Source organism: Lolium perenne, chromosome 1, assembly GCF_019359855.2.
Source record: "Lolium perenne isolate Kyuss_39 chromosome 1, Kyuss_2.0, whole genome shotgun sequence".
NCBI lineage: Eukaryota > Viridiplantae > Streptophyta > Magnoliopsida > Poales > Poaceae > Lolium > Lolium perenne.
The window spans coordinates 89690831-89711600 of record NC_067244.2 but is presented as its reverse complement, the minus strand read 5'-3'; the positions used below and the strand labels follow the sequence as shown (position 1 = coordinate 89711600).

Here is a 20770-nt window from a genome sequence, read left to right as displayed (position 1 = left end):
GAGGTCGAGGAGCACCTCGACTCATCATCCGATGCAGCAAGTTCCTCGCATCAACACGGTGGATATGCGGAGCCTCCACGCTTTTCTTCTGCGCAGGAGCTTTACTATGACTACTCCATGGACTACCCACCGGCGAGGAACAACGACCCTCGTTGGGGTTAAACTCCACTTAGGCCAAAAGCCTAAGCTTGGGGGGAGGTATACCGGCATCACTCATTCTTTGCATATTATGGTTGCTGGATACTTGTACATACTTGTTTTGTTCGTTTGAGTGGTTTTCTAATGAGAGGAGGATGATATTTGGGGAAATGCTGCCTGAAAACAGATTCTGGAACATTACTGTAAAAATCGTCAAAAATAGCCAGGCGTCATTTTAAGCTGCAAATTTTTGTGCAGGTTCCCCAGGTTGTTATCTAACTTTCATTAGTTGAACACTTTTCGATCTGAGCAACGTAAGATTTTTGTTAAAATCGATTTCTGTACTGCTGTCAGGTTTTGGCAGATTTCTGCCATCTCGCTTTTCTGTGTTTCTTTTAGTTTGCTATTTCTTGTTTTGCTTTGTTTTCCTTCCCAAAACACAAAAAGACCAAAAATATTTCTGTTGTTTCTCTTCACCATTTGTTTGCTTTGGTTTCTTGCATTTGTTTCACTTTATTTGCTATTGCTAGTTTGCTATAAGAAAACCCAAAAAGATTTTGCTTTGTTTGTTTGTTTCCTCTTGTTCTTATTTGCAATTTGAAAACACCAAAAATATTTGCTGTTCTTCTCTGGTTTGTAAAGTTCTTTATGAGTTCAATGGTCTTCGGTGGCTGGAGCGTGGTTTTCATTTCATATTATCCAAGCTGCACAAGTGAAAAGGCAATAATGACGATCTACGACAACCTAATTGTGGTGAGAGGCTGGTATGAACTCTATTTGTTTTCATTTTTGTACATATACTCATCCATGTGAGCATGCTTAGTTGGTTCATGTGAGGTATATGTTATTTGAGAAAGTCTAGTAGTTTATGATCTCTCATGTTTAGCTCCAATCTATTAATATGAGTAGCATGTCATGTATGTTTGTTTGCATTGTTTTATTCATAAGTAAGTATGGCATTGTGGTATCCTCCTCTGAATAATTCATTTATATCGACTTGGCACATGCTCACGCATGCATATGACTGAACAAAAGTCAATTAAGCCTCGATGATCTATATTGCTTCAGAGTTCTTGTATCACTTTTATGCCTCCGTTAATTTATTTTGCCGCAAGCATGATTATGACAGTTACTGCTCTCTTGATTTGTCGCTCCCTAGTCTATTGCTAGCCTTCACTTGTACTGAGCGGGAACGCTGCTCGTGCTTCCAAACACATGAAAACCAAGTTATTCCAGTGTCCACCATAAATACCTATGCATGGCATTTCAAACCATTCCAAGTAAATTCTCATGCGCTACCTTTAAAACCTTCAAAATGCTTCTCAATTTGTGTTTATGTTTCATAGCTCATGAGGAAGTATGTGGTGTTTAGCTTTCAACCTTGTCATTTACTTTTGACGGACTCTCATATGGACTAGTGGCACATCCGCTTATCCAATAATTTTGCAAAAAGAGCTGGCAATGGGATTCCCAGTCCCAAATTAATTAACTTAAATAGACACTCCTCCATGGTTTGTGATTGTTGGACGGCACCCGAAGGATTCGGTTAGCCATGGCTTGTGTAAGCAAAGGTTGGGGGGAGTGTCATCGTCTTAATAAAACCAAAATAAAAAGGCACTCCTTCATGGTATGAGATTGTTGGCAGGCACCCGAGGATTCGGTTAGCCATGGTTTGTGAAAGAAAGGTTGGAAGGAGTGCCAAATAAATATGCAATAATTCATGGGAGCCGCTCTTGAAAGTCCGGTTGGCAAGGTAGTTAGTGTACCCATTACCATTCGTTGACAACAACAAACACCTCTCAAAATAATTTTACTCCTGTCTTTATAAAAATGAAAAGCTCTAGCGCATGTTAATCCCTCGCTTCCCTCTGCGAAGGGTCAATCTTTTACTTTTATGTTGTGTCTCCATTATTTCTTTGAGCACTATCTTGAGAGCACAACTGTCATTCTTAGTACAATATGCTTGTCTCAAAATATGATTGATTGTGGTATAACTTTGATGCATTTATCTTTTGACAATCACTACTTCTAGTCTTTCTATGAACTCCAGAGGTGCCCGGGCATTTATGTTTTGCCAATCAAATACAGGCAAGCGAGATACCACTTTATCATACTCTCTTATGAACATTGCAATCTTGCTTATATACATGATTCATGATGCTTCTTATTAATTGTTGGTACCTCTCCATGATTGACATAGCTGTTAGATGATCTTATTTGCATGTATCTCATTATGAACTGCTTAAGTATTAGCTATTGCATGAGAATATATACATCATATGAGCAAATGTGTTCGTGAAAGTTCTTTTATCGCTCGCTTGTTAATCGAATTGCTTGAGGACAAGCAATAAGCTAAGCTTGGGGGGAGTTGATACGTCCAAAACGTATCTACTTTCCCGAACACTTTTGCTATTGTTTTGCCTCTAATTTGTGTATTTTGGATACAACTAACACGGACTAACGCTGTTTTCAGCAGAACTGCTCAGTGTCTCGTTTTTGTGCAGAAATCCAACTTTCGGGAAAAACCTCGGAATTTATGCGAAGGCCCTATTTTCCCAGGAAACTAACGGAGCCAGAAGGGCAATTGAAGTGGAGGCCCGAGGGCCCCACACCATAGGGCGGCGCGGCCCAGGGGGGGCCCGCGCGGCCCTGTGGTGTGGCCCCCTCGGCCGGCCTCCGACGCCCTCCTTCGGACTACTTATTCGCCTCGACCTAAAAACACCAGAAAAGAAGTCGAAGTCGCCAGAAACCCTCCAGAACGCCGCCACATCGCGAAACTCCGTCGCGGGAGCCAGAAGTCTCCGTTCTGGCACTCCGCCGGGACGGGGAATTGGAGGAGATCATCGCCACCATCACCGCCAACGCCTCTACATCAACCAGCCATGTTTCCCCCATCCATGTGTGAGTAATTCCCCCGCTGTAGGCCGAAGGGGATGGTAGGGATTGGATGAGATTGGTCATGTAATAGCATAAGATTGTTAGGGCATAGTGCCTAGTGTCCGTTATTGGTACTTTGATGATATTGTTGCAACTTGTTATGCTTAATGCTTGTCACTAGGGCCCGAGTGCCATGATCTCAGATCTGAACATGTTATTGTTTCATGAAGATAATCATTGTTTATGGTCTTACCTATAAGTTGTATACACATGTCGCTGTCCGGAACCAATGGCCCCGAAGTGACAAGAATTGGGACAACCGGAGGGGATGGTAGCGATGTGAGGATCACATGTGTTCACGGAGTGTTAATGCTTTGCTCCGGTACTTTATTAAAAGGAGTACCTTAATATCCAGTAGTTTCCCTTGAGGCCCGGCTGCCACCGGCTGGTAGGACAAAAGATGTTGTGCAAGTTTCTCATTGCGAGCACGCACGACTATATATGGAACACATGCCTATTGATTGCTTTGTACTTGGACACCGTTTTATTATTATCTGCAAATGCCCTGCTATGATTGTTACATGAGTTTCTCTCATCCATGCAACGCCCGTCATCCGTCCCCGTGCCTACAGTATTTTAATCCTGCTGTTTACTAAAATCACTACTGCTGTCTCTGTCACTCTGTTGTTGTTATTTCACTACTGCTACTGCTATAAAACTGTTACTACTGATAAACTCTTGCGAGCAAGTCTGTTTCCAGGTGCAACTGAATTGACAACTCCGTTGTTAAGGCTTCCAAGTGTTCTTTGTCTCCCCTTGTGTCGAATCAATAAATTGGGTTTTACTTCCCTCGAAGACTGTTGCGATCCCCTATACTTGTGGGTCATCAGCTAGCAAGGTTGATTGGCAAGCATAAGAGTTGAGGGAAACAAACAAACATACATATGATAGAGACAATCATGCATCTTCCTTGTAAGCACAAACAATTTTAACTTCAGAATAGTAAGCTATGAGCTAACAAGAAAGACAATGAAACATCTACATGTATTTCTCTTTTCTATTTAAACCTCAAAGTGTTGTTGCTATTGACCAATGCTAAGTTTGCCAAAACCAAATAGATTTATTCAATGCTCCCAAAGTGATACCAATACTAACAACAAAGTGAATCATATAGTAGAGATTGCAAACTAAAATAAGATGTGCAATATGTAGATGATAAGACTTCTCACTAATATTCCGTAACGATAACTCACACCAAGGGATACATAGATAACCAACTAAAGGAGAGATACTTCCAAACGCAACCCATCTTATACGATAACTTCCCTACTCATGATATGACACTACTTGACAATAAAAGTAAAAGGTAGTGATAATGTGATACCGCGGCACTCCCCCAAGCTTGGAACAAACCAAGGGGATGCCAATACCGATGATGAATTACTCCTTCGGCGGTGGTGGTGATGAATTCCTGACAAGCTTCTCAATAAGCTCCTGAAGCTCGTCAATCCTGTATATGAGATTGCGAATCATCTCTGAGTTGTGCTCGACGCGGTTAAAGAGTCTGTCTGATGGCGAGTCCCAGCTCTTGGAGTTATTTCCCCACTCTCCAGCTTCAGGCCCCTTCTCCCCTGCAATGTTAGAGCGATCTATATCCCACTGGCTAGGCAATGCTGCCTTGGGAGTCCCTTCAATTTGATTATTGAAAATTAGATTGTGGAAGGGGTGATGAGTGCCTGATGGAGATGTTCTCGGAGCTAGGTAATGACGTGGAACCGCTCCTCCAGTGCGAATTCTTGCGCTCTTGTTTGCACTAAAAGGGTTGTCCACCACCTTGATGCTTGCGATGGTAGCACGCGGATGTGCGCGCGAGTCTTCCTCCACCTCTTCTTCATCTTCTTTCTTGACGTCCTTGTCTTCCTCTTTCCACCCAAGATCTCGATCATCTTCATCCGGAAACTCCTTGCCCTTGTTTTTGGAGACCATGGTGCTTCTAGACCGAAAACAGATCCTGGCAGAAACAGCTCGAAACAAAACACGTCGAAAACACGATATACGGACCTCCAGGGGTCCGGGGGATTATATAGCAAATATTTTCGCGACATAAGGAAAGTACCAGATCGAACCAGAGTTGGAAAGGGGCGACGGGGCGGCCAAACCATAGGCCGGCGCGGGCCCAGGTCAGGCCGCGCCGCCCTATGGTGGCACGCCCTCGTGCGTCCTTTCCACTCCGTTTCGAACTCGTAATTTCTCATATTTTCCAAAAACAACAAAAATATAGTTCGGAAAGTAAATTGCGTACTTTTCATTACCATTACTGTTACCTATTCAAAGTCGAGTTCTGGCGGACTGTCAGTTTGCCCTTTGATGTAGGCCTCCGGTGTTTCCACTTGAATAATATCAACATCAACATTATAAGAATCACCCGAGATATAATGCTTAAGTCTTTGTCCATTCACCACTTGCGTAGCATTGCCTTGGAGAGAGCTAATTTTGATTGCTCCTGAACGATACACCTCCTCGACAACATATGGTCCTTCCCATTTCGAGAGTAATTTCCCTGCAAAGAATCTGAGACGAGACCGATACAATAGGACTTTATCCCCAATATTAAATTCTCTTTTGATAATCCTTCTATCATGCCATTTTTTAACTTTCTCTTTAAAGAGTTTAGCATTTTCATAAGCTTCACTTCTCCATTCATCTAGAGAACTCAATTGCAACAACCTCTTATCACCGGCAAGTTTAGGATCTTTATTTAATTCTCTAACAGCCCAATAAGCTTTGTGCTCTAGTTCTAAAGGTAAATGACAAGCTTTCCCATAAACCATTTTATAAGGTGACATTCCCATGGGATTTTTATAAGCAGTTCTATAAGCCCAAAGTGCATCCTTCAATTTACTAGCCCAATTCTTTCTAGTTTTATTAACGGTCTTTCCCAAAATAGATTTAATCTCTCTATTTGATAATTCTACTTGACCACTAGTTTGAGGATGATAAGCAGAAGCAATTCTATGATTAATACCATACTTAGCAAGAGTTTTTCTAAAACCTCCATGAATAAAATGAGAACCTCCATCAGTCATAATATATCTAGGCACTCCAAATCTAGGAAAAATAATATCTAAGAGCATTCTTAAAGAGGTCTCACCATCAGCACTTTTTGTAGGTATAGCTTCCACCCATTTAGTAACATAATCAACAGCAACAAGTATATGAGTGTTACCTTCCGAAGACGGAAAAGGTCCCATAAAGTCAAATCCCCAACAATCAAACGGTTCAATAACAAGAGTATAATTCATAGGCATTTCATTGCGTCTGGAGATATTACCAACCCTTTGGCATTCATCACAAGATAAAATAAACTTTCTCGCATCCTTGAAGAGAGTTGGCCAATAAAAACCCGATTGTAGAACCTTTTGCGCGGTTCTTTCTCCAGCGTGATGTCCTCCATAAGCACTACCATGACATTTACTCAATATTTCTTGTTGTTCATACTCGGGAACACATCTTCGCATAATACCATCCACTCCTTCTTTATATAAGTGTGGGTCATCCCAGAAATAATGCCTCAAGTCATAAAAGAATTTCCTCCTTTGCTGAGCTGAAAAGGTTGGAGGCAAGTACTTGGAAATAATAAAGTTAGCATAATCAGCATACCAAGGACTGTCTCGCGAGCTCACCTTTATTACAGCCAATTGTTCATTTGGAAAACTATCATTAACAGGAACAGGATCATAAGCAATATTTTCCAATCTAGACAAATTGTCAGCAACAGGATTATCAGCACCTTTCCTATCTACAATATGTAGATCAAATTCTTGCAAAAGAAGTACCCATCTAATAATCCTAGGCTTAGCATCTTTCTTTGTCATAAGGTATCTAATTGTAGCATGATCAGTATGAATAGTAACTTTTGAATCAACAATATAAGATCTAAATTTATCACAAGCAAAAACTACAGCTAATAATTCTTTTTCAGTTGTAGCATAATTTCTTTGAGCAGCATCAAGAGTTTTACTAGCATAATGAATAACATTCAGTTTTTTATCTACTCGCTGTCCAAGAACAGCGCCTACAAAGAAAATCACTAGCATCACACATAATTTCAAAGGGTAAGTTCCAATCAGGAGGTTCAACTATAGGAGCAGTTGTTAAGGCTTTCTTAAGAGTTTCAAAAGCTTCCTTACAATCATCATCAAAAACAAATGGTACATCTTTTTGAAGAAGATTAGTAAGAGGCTTTGAAATCTTGGAGAAATCTTTAATAAATCTCCTATAAAACCCAGCATGACCAAGAACACTACGAATACCTTTTACATCCCTAGGATAGGGCATCTTCTCAATTGCTTCAACTTTAGCTCTATCAACTTCAATACCTCTCTCAGAAATTTTATGTCCCAATACAATTCCTTCATTAACCATAAAGTGGCATTTCTCCCAATTAAGAACAAGGTTAGTTTCTTCACATCTCTGCAAAACTTTATCAAGGTTTCTAAGCAACTATCAAAAGAATTCCCATAGACGGAAAAATCATCCATGAATACCTCTATAATACTTTCACAAAAACCATGAAAAATAGCAGACATGCATCTTTGAAAAGTAGCAGGAGCATTACATAAACCAAAAGGCATGCGTCTATAAGCATAAGTTCCATAAGGACAAGTAAAGGTGGTTTTCTCTTGATCTTTAGCTTTAACAGCAATTTGTGAAAACCCAGAATAACCATCAAGAAAGCAAAAATGAGTATTTTTAGACAATCTTTCTAGCATTTGATCAATAAATGGTAAAGGGTAATGATCTTTTTTAGTAACTTTATTAACTTTTCGAAAATCAATGCACATTCTATACCCTACAACTACTCTTTGAGGAATGAGCTCATCATTATCATTAGGCACAATAGTCATACCTCCTTTCTTGGGAACGCAATGCACAGGACTAACCCATCTACTATCAGCAATAGGATATATAATACCAGCTTCAAGAAGTCGTAATACCTCATTCCTTACCACTTCCTTCATCTTCGGAATTAGACGACGCTGAGGTTCAACAACAAAGCTTTGCATCATCTTCCATATTAATAGCATGTTGGCAAATAGAAGGAGAAATCCCTTTCAAATCATCAAGAGTGTAGCCAATAGCGCCTCGGTGCTTCTTCAATATTTCCAATAACCTTTCTTCCTCAATCTCTGAAAGCTTAGAACTAATAATAACAGGATATATTTTCTTATCATCAATATGAGCATATTTGAGATTATCAGGTAAAGGCTTTAAATCAAAAACAGGATCTTCCTTTGGTGGCGGTGTTGTACCCAAATCTTCCACCGGTAAATCATGCTTGAGAATAGGTTGGCGAAGAAAAATTTCCTCAAGCTCATCTCTTTCTTTCCTAAAAATTTCGCTCTCGCTATCCTCCAAATGTTGCTGCAAAGGATTATTAGGAACAAGAACAATAGATGCACATTGCTCCATTTTAAAGTCATTAGTAGGCAAATCAGCTTTATAAGGAGTTTTAGTAAATTTAGAGAAGTTAAACTCATAAGATTCACCAGCAAATTTAGTCAAAATTTTCTCTTTCTTGCAATCTATAATAGCTCCACAAGTATTTAGAAAAGGTCTACCAAAAATAATAGGACAATAATCACTAGCAGCAGAACCAAGTACCAAGAAGTCAGCAGGATATTTAATCTTACCGCATAAAACTTCCACATCTCGAACAATACCAATTGGAGAAATAGTTTCTCTATTAGCCAGCTGAATAACCACATCAATATCTTCAAGTTCACAAGAATCAATTTCGTGCATAATCTCCGTGTAAAGCTCATACGGAATAGCACTAACACTTGCACCAATATCACATAATCCATAATAACAATGATCACCAATTTTAACAGATAGCATAGGAACACTAGCTTGTTTGGGTTTATTAGGATGTGAAACAATATTAGAAGCATCTTCACAGAAAATAATATGACCATCCTCCACATTTTCAGTCACAAGATCTTTAATTATTGCAACAGCAGGTTCAACTTTTATTTGTTCTTCGTGTTCTACTGTGTTTCTTTTTCACTTTTATGAACCGCACTATTTATAACAGAGTACTCCTTCATTTTAGCAGGGAAAGGAGTTTTTTCAATGTAAACTTCAGGAATAACATGATCAGCAGTTTCAACTACAACGCATTTATTAATAGATGAATCAATTTTATCTTTATAAGGTTCATGATACTTATCAAAATTCTTCTTTGGCAATTCATAATGAGAGGCAAAAGCTTTATAAAGATTTACATAAAGAACTTGAGAATCAAGACCATATGTAGCACTCATATTACGAAATTTATCAAGATCCATAAAAGCTTCAATGCATTTATAATCATAAATTATACCCGATTCTCTATCCTTGTCGTTCTCCCATCCTTCAAGATTTTCTTGGATTCGATCAAGAAGGTCCCTTTTAAACTCTTCTTTGTTGCGTGTAAATGATCCAACAAGAAGTATCCAGCAAGGTCTTGTCTTGAAAAGAAAGTCTTGCATAGAAATTATCAATAATAACATTACCAGGAAGCTCATGAATGGGGCATTTGAGCATTAAAGACTTCAATCTCCCCCAAGCTTGGGCAATGCTCTCTCCATCATGAGGCCAAAAATTATATATGCGATTCCGATCCTTATGAATTTCACTTGGAGGATAGAACTTAGAATAAAACCGGGGCACAATATCATTCCATTCAAGAGAATCCCCATTATCCAGTAATTTATACCAATGCGCCGCCTTACCGGACAGCGACAAAGAGAATAGTTTCTTCCTCACTTCATCCATAGCAATACCTGCACATTTGAATAACCCGCATAATTCATGCAAAAACAGTAAATGATCACCGGGGTGGACAGTTCCATCCCCTTCATAGCGGTTATCCATAACACGTTCAATAATTTTCATAGGTATTTTATATGGTATTACTTCCTCACCTGGCGCTTCATCCACTACCGTTGCAGTAGTAGTAGATTTCCCAAATAGAAATTGAAGAGAAGATCTCTCCATAATGACTTATAGCAAGAAAGCGTAAATAAAATCAGCACAACAAGAAAGGTTTTCCTTACCAATTCCACTTACCAATAGCGCTTCACTCCCGGCAACGGCGCCTTTAAAATAGTCTTGATGACCCACAAGTATAGGGGGTGTATCGTAGTATCTTCGATAAGTAAGAATGTCGATCCCAACGAGGAGCGTAAGGTGTTGACAAGCAGTTTCGATGAAGGATTCACCGTAAATGCTCACGTACAAGTATTCAGGGGGTTTGATGTAACAGTTGTATAAAGTACGAGTATGTAAAGTGCGAGAGTAATAATTGCAGCGAGTGGCCCAATCCTTTTTAGCACAAAGGACAAGCCGGTTTGTTTACTTATAATTACCAAACGTTCTCGAGGACACACCGGATTTTAGTCTAGTGCTTTCGCTACAAACGGCTAAATAATCTTCATTGTTGTGATAAGTGTTGTGTGGGTGAACCTATGCTAATGTACCGCCCTTCCTAGGACTAATACATACTTGTGATTATACCCCTTGCAAGCATCCGCAACTACAAGAAAGTAATTAAGAATTAAATCTAACCACAGCCTTAAACTCGAGATCCTGCGATCCCTCCGCATCGATATACCAACGGGGGTTTAGGTTTCGTCACTCCGCAACCCCGCAATTGGCAAACGAATACAAGATGCATTCCCTAGGCCCATAAATGGTGAAGTGTCATGTAGTCGACGTTCACATGACACCACTAGAAGAATAACACCACAACTTAAATATCACACCATTGAATATTACTCAACCATAGTTCACTACTAACATTTAGACTTCACCCATGTCCTCAAGAACTAAACGAACTACTCACGAGACATCATATAGAACATGATCAGAGGTGATATGATGATGAATAACAATCTGAACATAAACTTGGTTCAATGGTTTCACTCAATAGCATCAACAACAAGTAGAAATCGATACCGGGAGAGTTTCCCCTATCAAACAATCAAGATCAAACCCAAATTGCTACGGCGGTGGCGGTGTCCAGCGGTGATGACGGCGGTGATGATGGTGGAGATGATGATGATGGTGATGGCGATGATGTCCAGCTCGATGACGGTGTCGATGGCGGCGCTTTCCCCTCCCGGGAGGAATTTCCTGCCGGATTCCTCGCCCGCCGGAGAGCTCTTTTCTCTCTCGTGTTCTCCGCCCCGCAGAGGCGGTCAGAACTCTTCGCGAGGTACCCTCTGTGGCTTAGGTCTTCGGGACGAAGGGTTTGGCGAAGAAAAGGAGGCGAAAAGGGTCGTGGGCCCCCAGAGACCATAGGCCGGCGCGGCCAGTGGCTCGGGCCGCGCCGCCCTAGGGTGTGGGCCCACCCTGGCTCCTCCTGGCTCCTCCTTCTGGCTTCCTTCGTCATCTTGAAAAATAGGATTTTTGGTATAATTTCCTTCCAGAGTTGATCTTCCGAAATATTGCGTTCTGACGGTGCTTTTTCCAGCAGAATCCTGGCTCCGGTGTTCGATCCTCCAATAATGATGAAACATGCAAAATAGATGAAATAACATAAGTATTGTGTCCCAATATGAAATATATCAATGAATAACAGCAAATTATGATATAAAACAGTGATGCAAATTGGACGTATCATACCGCTTCCCTGAAGCGGTAGTACCGCTTAGGCCAAATCTGGACATAACGGTTGGATTTGGAGGAGCCTATTTAAGGGCCCCTTCTTCCCCAACACGATTTTATCTCTTCCCCCTCTCTCTCCTCCATTGTTGCTGAGCTTAATCCTTGAGGATCTCCTTCCCCATCCAACCAATCTTGCCCAAACTTTGAGGATAGGTGGAGGAGACCCCGATCTATAGTTCTACCAAGAGAGATTTCACCAATACTAGCTATTCCTTAGTGGATCTTGGTGGTAGGGTTCCTTTAGTGGATCTTGGAGAAGAGTTCCTTTTGTGGAGCATTGGAAGAGTTCCTTTGGTGGAGCATTGGAGAGTTCCTTTGGTGGAGCATTGGAAGAGTTCCTATGGTGGAGCATTGGAGATGGGTTCCTATGGTGGAGCATTGGAGATGTGCAGCTATGGAGTCTAGCTTGGTGATGTACTAGATCCATAGGGTGTTGGGAGCATCCTTGTGTGTGGAGCTCGCCCCAACCTTGTGAAGGAATCACTGCCTCGACCGGTGCCTTAGTGGAAGAGGGAGAGCACCTCCGTGGAGCTCTCTCGAGGAAGAAGGTGAGGCCTTCCTTCGTGGTGTGGCCGTCTAGTCTCTTGTGTGAGACTAGCACCTCCTCAACGCAGACGTACTTCCTGTTGTGGAAGGAACTGCGGGAAACAAACCTCGACTCGCCTCGCGCCCCCCCCGGTTGTCTCGCTCCTTACTCTCGTTATCTTGTTGATTCTTTTACTTGTTGCTCTTGTCCGTTGTTCATTGTAGGATCACCCCTATTGCTAAAGTTCTCACCTTTACCTTCCGTTGCATAAAAATTGAAAAAGACTAAAACTTGCCGTAGCGCCATTCACCCCCCCTCTTGTTCGCTACGATCCATTCAACTTTCCTAACCATGTCTATAAGCTTGACAAAGCACTTTATGGTCTCAAACAAGCTCCTAGAGCTTGGTACGAGCACCTTAAAGAATTATTGGTAGACCGTGGGTTTGATGTTGGGCTAATCGATCCCACTATTTTTACTAAGAGGGTCAATGGGGAGCTTTTCGTTTGCCAATTATATGTTGATGATATTATCTTTGGCTCTACTAACAAAGCTTTCAATGATGAATTCTCAAAGCTTATGACCGATAGGTTTGAGATGTCTATGATGGGAGAGATGAAATTCTTCCTTGGTTTTGAGATCAAGCAACTGAGGGAAGGAACCTTCATCAACCAAGCAAAATATCTCCAAGACATGCTCAAGAGGTTCAAGATGACCGAGTTGAAGGGTGTAGCCACTCCTATGGTTACTAAATGTCATCTTGCACTTGATCCCAATGGTAAAGAGGTGGATCAAAAGGTATATCGCTCCATGATTGGATCCTTGCTTTACCTTTGTGCATCTAGACCGGACATAGTGTTGAGTGTTGGTGTGTGTGCAAGGTATCAAGCTTCTCCTAAGGAGAGCCACATGATGGATCTCAAAAGAATCTTTCGGTATTTGGTTGATACCCCAAGATATGGTATTTGGTACCCCAAAGGCTCAAGTTTTATTCTCAATGGATACACCGATGCGGATTGGGCGGGAGACAAGGATGATAGGAAATCAACTTTCGGGGCTTGCCAATTCCTTGGTAGGTCCTTGGTGTGTTGGTCTTCTAAGAAGCAAAATTGTATATCTCTCTCCACCGCCGAAGCCGAATATGTTGCCGCCGCAAGTGGATGCACTCAATTGTTATGGATGAGGCAAACTTTAAAGGAATATGGTGTCATTTGTGACAAAGTGCATCTATTATGTGACAATGAAAGTGCCATCAAGATTGCCTATAATCCGGTGCAACATTCAAGAACGAAGCATATTGAGATTCGGAATCATTTCATTAGGGATCATGTTGCCCGTGGTGATATTGAGCTTATCTATGTTCCTACCAAAGATCAACTTGCCGATATATTCACGAAGCCTCTTGATGAAGCAAGATTCTATTATTTGAGGAATGAGCTAAATATCATTGATTCAAGGAGTATAGCTTGACCATCTTGCAAACACACCTTTGTCTCAAAACTTTATTTGGTTTAGATGTGGGCATGGAAAAAGGGGGGAGTGCTGTCGAGGGTACTCCTCGGCAATGCCCTCCGATTGGGGCTTAGGGTTGACGGAATCCTGCAAGCTGACACGAGACATCGGTTCACAGACAAGCGGAGAGAGAGATTTACCCAGGTTCGGGGCCCTCGATGAGGTAAAACCCTTACGTCATGTCTGTCTGTTCTTGATTATGAAGATAATGGGTTACAATGGGGAGCCGAATAGTTCGGCTGAGATCTCGTCGAGAGGCTAAGCGCTGCGGCGACCTAGCTCCAGACTTTTGGTGGCTAAGGCTGCTAAGATTGATTGTGTCCCCTGGCAGCCCCTCTCCTGGCCTTTATATAGGAGGCCAGGTCTCGAGAGGTCTAACCGAGTACGACTAGGTTTACAGTAGTTTTGAGTCTAATCTTTCCTTGTTCGGCTGCTTCCTTGTCTTGCCCGTCAAGGATTCTTCTGGTGCGTCGTCCAGGTGGCCCATCTTGCCTCCAATTGTCTTCATGGGCCTCCAACTAGACAATATGGGATAGGGCAATGTCGGTTACCCGAAGGGTAATGCCCACGTCAGTAGCCCCCGAGTGTCTAGCCGAACATTGTTCGGGTAGAGACTGAAGCATGTCTCCTTCTGATGTTCTTCTCCTTGATTGTTCTTGTTCATCTTGAATCAGCATCATCTTCTTCTGTCGGGTGCGCGTCAGCGCTCCCGATGGGAGTAGCCCCCGAGTCTAGGTACGGATGCTTGCAATCCGTGCGTAGACTCAAGTTGTGCCACTCGAACGTTTTGCTCTGCCGAAGTTTTTCCGCAAATCTTCATGGGTCATCCGATATATTTTCCGCATACAAGGGATAATGAGTAACATGCCCAACTTTTGTTGGTTAACTGCCGATGGCAAAACAACGTTACCCTACACAGAATCAAGTCCCCGGGCATGATCCTGGAGTGCAAAAAAGTTCTGTCGGGTGCGCGTCCAGCGCTCCCGATGGGAGTAGCCCCCGAGTCTAGGCACGGGTGCTTACAACCGGGTGCAGACTCGAGCTGAGCAAACACCTTTTTCTTCATCCTTTTTTCCTTCGAGTCATCATTCTGTCGGGTGCGCGTCCAGCGCTCCCGATGGGAGTAGCCCCCGAGTCTTGACGCAAGACCATCCAATGTTTTTTCATTTTTTCCTTCGGCTGCTCGCAACAATCTCTATGACGTCACTGTTGACGTGCGGCTGTTCTGGTTTGATTGACAAGACTTGACCTGACGGGCCTACCGTAGCTCTGCGCGGGCAGTTTTTAGGACTTGACCAGTGCACGCGCGGCGACCGAGGCGTCTCCTCGATTTTCGCACAACGTGAGAATAATGGGCCACCGGTTCCGTTCTTTCTTCAAGCGCCACGTGTACAGCCAGATCCGCTCCACCTCCCACGACGCCTGTGGAGTTATGGCCACGATCTCACACAGATTCTTACGGCATAAATAGAGGGCCTCCTCGTTTTTACCTTTCACACCTCTTACTGCTCATCTTCTCGCTCAAGCCCTCCTGCTTCCTCTGTTTCTTCGTCAGAAGTTCCGCACGCCATGGGCAAGAAGAAGAGCGCTAGCACCTCGGACGCGGCCAAAGTCAGCCGCGATTGGAGTGCCTCCGCCATCTCCAATCGCGACGTCAACAAGCTGCGCGCCCTCAGCTTCATCTCCGCATCTGAGGACGACATTCGTCTTCCAGGTGCGGTTTCTCGCCCAAGGCCCCCAAAGGGCTTCACCGTCATGTTTGTTGCCTTCTTGTTCCGCGGTCTCTCTCTTCCGGCCCACGAGTTCCTTCGCTCCCTTCTTTTCTTCTACGGGATCCAGCTTTGGCAGCTGACCCCAAACTCCATTCTCCATCTCTCCATCTTCATCACCGTTTGCGAGGCCTTCCTTGGCATTGATCCTCACTGGGGTCTGTGGAGGAAGATCTTCTACGTGAAGCGTCACAACGACAGCAATGGCCCCCCCATCGTCGGTGGCGTTGGCTTTGTCGTCAGGAAGGAGGTCGACTACTTCGACTATCCTGTAACACCCCAACTTTTGCAACCTTGATTAATTGTCCTTAATGCAAAAATCAGGGGGAACAAAAACTTTTTCTAAGGACTAATTAGATGAATTGCCTTGATCTGTCTGTTAAGATGAATGACTTTGATCTGTAGGTAGATGTATTGTCTTGTTTTGCTTGTTGAGTTTTGTCTTGAGCTTTTTCAAAGAACAACACCTCTAGTGGTTAGACAAACAACTCACCTAATAAAACACATTTGAGACTTAGGAAAAATTGTTTTCCTTTTTACTGCATCAAACACTTCTCCTCATGGCAACATGAGTGTGCCATCTTGATTTTTCTCTTGGTGGTACAAGATAGCTCAATCATCCTTAATTCATAACTTGGGATCATCTACCCCTAGCTACATCCCTCTCTTATGCCCACTCATCCTTGTTGGTTTTGAGGCCATGTCGACCATCTGTGTTGACAGGCTTAAAATGTCCAGACTTTGGCAGTTAATCTCTAAGCAACCACAACTGTTATTGGTGATCTCAGTGCCTGGATCCCATCTATGCAACACCCTCTTCAACCTCCACGTCTTGCATGTCTCAGTCAATCCTTGCAGCTCATATATTCAACTTGATCTTATACCCTATCCAGTGTTTCATCACTAGATCACTTCTTCCTCTTTTGCTTCTTGTTTTTATTTTAATCCAAGTTTAATCTTCACAAAACCAAGAGTGGGAATGATGGGTACATTTTGTAGCCACCATCTACCCTTGAGAACACTTCTCCCTAAGTTAGTTTTCTCTCTCAAAAATCCTATTGATTTTCCTTCTCTAGATTTGATCACAAAACTACTTCTAGTTTTACTAAATCTTTTCAAGATATTTCTTCAAGGAAAACAAGGAACTGAAATGGGTTTTGTTTTTCATCCCACTTCTACCAAGTACTGATCTCTAAAACATTATTTTCTATCTTGCTTTCTTTTTAGCAAAAGGCTTGTTTATGATACCTATACCATTTCTTGTTTTCCCTCTTGCTTATTTTTTTTACATTGGAGAAAAACTCTACTTTACTAGAGAAAGTAGGTAGAATATTTTGAACCCCTATGTTCCAACTAGTTTTATCTCAACACTTTCAAATTTCACCCCACTTGAGTTCATTCCCAATTGTCCCTAGACAATTGAGGTGTTTCAAATATGTTTCCAATAAGTTCTATTTCAAATGACAACTCTTGCACATCTTGTGTACATCTCTGATCTACCCCATAATGTTCCTTCATCCTCCAATTCTTGATCAAATGGATGATCATTTGATACTTTCAAACCACTCCCAATTGACCTCTTATTTGTAGAACAATTTATATTCTTTTCCATCATCACCTTGACCTCATGAATTCATAATTTATGTCACCATATTCATCATTGTGGGTATATGGTTACTTCTCTCATCATCTCTCTTAACCTTGCCCTATCATTGACTAAACCACCATCACCATCCCATCTACCTTGACATGCTCATGCATTGTTGCATGTGGCCAACCCCAATCTTTCAATTTTGAATTCAAATAAAAACTTTTATTCATCAACTATACCTTGGGAACCATCTTCATCATAAGTTGGTCTCAACCAAAGTGGTGGAGATTATTCTCATGGCACATGTCACCTTCATACTCCTTTTTATCTATATGTATCTACTCCTATTTTTATCTTTATCAAAGTCACTCATTGACATTATCTTCTCAACATCATGCCTTGGTCTATGCACATGAATGTTGTGCACCTCTCTCATTGTTCACTTGTGTTTGGCAAGAAAATGGAGCCGGCCATTGTGTTGGCATGACAAATTCGGCCAGCTATTGTGCTCCTCACTTTCTTCTCTTGCAAGCTTTGCCTCCCAACTACCCCAACAATTAAATGGGCAGCCACCCACCTTAGCCAATCAAAATGGAGGCAGCCACCCATCCTCCCTCTATATAAGAGCTTGGCCGGCCACCTCCTCCCCTTTGCTTCATTTCTTCTCACTCTCCACTATCTCACACTCTCCTCCTGCCCTCCACCACGAAATGGTGCTGCCCCTTGCTCCCATGGCCGGCCATGGCCATGGAAACCACTCCAAGATGAAGCTCTCTCCTCCCTCAAGCTCATCCTCACCATGAGAGCATCTCTCTCACTCTCTTCTCCCCTAATCTTTGATGAATCCAGCTCCCTTTCTCTTTTCCCCTCTCACAAGATTGGATCTTGATGCAGGTACATGTTGGTCCAAGCATGGAGAAGGTTGAGCAATCCTCAGATCTGAAACTCTTGACCCAATTTCGTCCAAAACCTTGCAGTAATTTCTGCTATCTTGCTGTTTCAGATTCTGGTACGATTTTGTAAAATCCGTCAAATCTTGTGTGCAGATCCAAATCGAGTGATTCAAAGTTCCACGATAGGTATTGAAAATATCTACAACTTGGCATTGGTCTCATCCTCAAATTCGTTACGGATTTTGCATGGTAAATAAAGTTATGCAAACATGCAGAATCACTGTTTGTTAGATTTCTTCCGTTTTACAAAATCTTTTTGAGCAAACTCAATTGTGGGTGAAAGCACTCTTCAGTACCTTCATTTTAGCGTTGGTTTCACTTCGATTGACCTCCTGAAACAGAAATGGTTTACAGATCAAGATCTGGTCAGATCTGACTTTGTCGAATTAAACCAGGAGCTTGGAGACGAATTTTTGAATGAAACCAATTGGGTAAGAACCAACTATTCAATACCTTTCATATGAAGCTGACCTCATATTTTTATGATTTATGTACGATTTGTGGTGAATTAAACTTGTTCTGTGCGTTCTGCAGACATGGCTGTTAGCTTTTAATTCATCAAAAATCCAATTTTGAACCTAATTGAGTGGTTCCAATTCTGTAGGATTACTGAATGTTTTCTTAATCATCTCAAACAAGTTTCAAACCTTTATCTGTTGTGAAACTCCATAGTTCAAGCAAATGGTGAAAACATGCAGTAAACTTGTCAATCCATTTGTGAGAGTTTCAGAAACAATTTGAACCCAAATCCAATTGTGTATGCTTCTCTGTTTAATTACCTTTCCAATGCCTGTGGCCTCATATTTTTAGGATTTTTCTACGATTTATGGCTTACAGATCTTGTTTTCTGTACAGTCAGATTCAAAGAAATTCCTAAAATTGTAGGTTTAATATTTTTGGGTGTTTCCAATTGGGTTAGTCTTGTATTAGTACTGGCTATCTAGGAAAAATATTATTAGTCTCTGATCATATATATTTGTTACTGTTAGTAATGTATATGTGTGACATGCATTGTTGAAGCAAAACTTTTCGGTTTATTCAAAACCCTTGACCAACTCTTTTTAGTAGAGATGGGCAACCTTTGTTTTATGCTTGCAAAACAAAACCTCTGCAACTCAACTTTAGCCCTATTGTTTTTCTTAAGTTTTAAAATGATGTGGGATATGGTTTGCTTCCTATTTTGGATGTAGGATTATGTGAACAACTTAATTTAGGAAAACTGTTTTCTACATTTCCAAAAATGTTTGAAAATGTTTTGTGAATGTATTTGATGTCAAACTAATGCTCTTGTCCTCTTTATGATGTTATCTACCAGGGGATGTTTGGTTTATACCATGGTGATAACCGAGAGAGGCAATTGCTAAGTTGTGATACTCTCATACCTTTACTAGGTAGATAAAATGGGTTCTCTTTAAGTTGTTTGTGGTCTCTATAAGTCCTTTGTATGGTAGCTCTTTATTGAATGGTTAAATTATGGTTGTTGTATGTTTGTTTTGTTGGTGCAATGTGATTGATTGTGTTCCTTTTATATTTTCCGGCGATAGATGCGAACAATTCCGGAGAAGAAGAAGAAGTGGAATCGGATGAGGATTTTATTTATGTTGTTGGGATTCTTATATTGATGGAGTAGAAAAAGTACAGGGACAAATAAGCCAAGGCAAGCCATCTTTTGATCTCTTGCTATTTATCCTTCTTGTTGTGTTCATTGTTCCATTATATACTTGGTTCCTTGTATCATGTGTGATGTTTGGTCCTCTACTCTATGCATACTTATTCCCAAGTATGTTGAACCCCTTGTTGATGTTAGGCATGCTTACCCTAAGCATGTATGCCCCCTTGACCACTTATATTGTCACCTTCTTAGTGGTATGATGATTAACATCATGACCCTTGTTGAATCATCTTAGTTATGATGTCCCCATGCATGCTTATCCTAAGTATGTATGATCCCCTTGACACCTCAATTATCATATCCTTAGTGGTATGATGGCTAGCATCATGCCTTGATGTATCTTAGTTCACCCATAAAACTATAGGTTGGGAACCCCCTTGGAAAAATACCTTGTCGAAAAGAATTTTTGAAAACCTTGGGTGAGTTGGACTTACCCAAGCGTGTGTTTACGAAAGGAAAGGATCTTGGCAAAGATGGTTGGAAAGAAAATCTTGTTTTCGAAAACTTTGGCGCCTAAGTATTCACCCGTGACAATTAACCCGCGCAACCACATCTACTCCAACGTGGGCACGGAGCTTAGCTTGACGTTTGTTCTTCTTAGCATGAGGCACCGCACAACTATACAAGGGTACGGTTACCCCCGAGTCCGGGTTGTCATGGTTGGGACAATAGTATAACGGGAGGCCTTCGGGGCTGACCCGTCCGGAAGACACTATGGGTCTCCTGGCTTGGCGGTGGAGCCACGCTCAAAGGGAGGTGAGCTGCCACGGTGCCGGGGAGGTACATACTCCATAGGTAGGACCTCTTGCTAAGTCGAATGGGCGAAAGGCTATGTTCGGGTATCCGTCGTGGCATATGTTGTTATGCGGGGATGATGCCCACACGATAGGTATCCGGATAGAGGTGGGGAAAGTGTGCAAACTCTGCAGAGTAAAATCTATTCGAATAGCCGCGTCCGCGGTCATGGACGGTTGGAATGGCTGTTGCTTAGCCTGATGAGTTTTTGGTTTACAAAAATTGT

The 20770-nt window shown here is 41.9% G+C and overlaps 1 long non-coding RNA gene across 1 annotated transcript; it reads left to right on the top strand.

Annotated features, from left to right (window-relative positions):
- Positions 1-18038: 18038 nt before the first annotated feature.
- LOC127295744 (uncharacterized) lies at positions 18039-19732 on the top strand. The gene is made up of 4 exons (XR_007848093.1): positions 18039-18266; positions 18432-18508; positions 19393-19468; positions 19622-19732. It is a non-coding gene; the product is annotated as an uncharacterized lncRNA (long non-coding RNA).
- The last annotated feature ends 1038 nt before the right edge of the window (positions 19733-20770 follow it).